This window comes from Euprymna scolopes, chromosome 23 (assembly GCF_053919585.1).
Source record: "Euprymna scolopes isolate OS-2025 chromosome 23, ASM5391958v1, whole genome shotgun sequence".
Taxonomy (NCBI): domain Eukaryota; kingdom Metazoa; phylum Mollusca; class Cephalopoda; order Sepiida; family Sepiolidae; genus Euprymna; species Euprymna scolopes.
In genome coordinates, this window is record NC_136504.1 from 5,586,686 (window position 1) to 5,587,500 (window position 815).

Sequence of the window (815 nt, forward strand, 5' to 3'; positions counted from 1 at the left end):
TCACACATATTCTTTGCTGGAAATCGAAGATATGTAAACCCCTCCATATATATATATATATATATATATATATATATGTATATATATATATATATATATATATAATTCTTTACTATAATTATTAAATACCTACAGACACTAGTGTTTCATTTTTTTCGGGAATATTCAGTACATGGTGTCACGATTAAAACCAGTTGATCAATTCGAATCCGTCAACAGAAGCCATCTCTGGTTTCATTAACAAGTACCCAGTCCATTCGGCTACCGTTACCAGCGAGAAATATTGTTGAAATGTAAACATTTATTTTTAAGTGCTTTTAAGCGTCTGTCAGAGTGATCTAATCATTATATGATGATCTGCGCATAAAAGCTTAATTGCCCGACTTTATTTCAACTGATATTGCTCAACGATATGAAATAAATTTCGTAAAGGGGCTGACAAAAGTATTTACTAAAATAGATATCAAATACTTATATATATTATTGTTTCATCCTTTAGGGAATCATCATTAGCAAAGATCCAATCCATTTGGCTACCGTTACCAGCGAGAAATATTGTTGAACTTTCAATATTTATTTTTAAACGCTTTTTTTCGTCTGTCAGGGTGATCGAATCATTATATGATGACATCTGCATAAAAGTTTATTGACCAACTTTTAGTTTCAACTGATATGCTCAACGATAAGAAACGAGTTTCTTAAATGGGCTGGTATACTTATTTACTATAATAATTATAAAATACTTACATACGCTAGTGTCTAATGTTTTTGGGAATCTCTAGTACAGGGTGTCACAATTAACACAAGTCGATAGA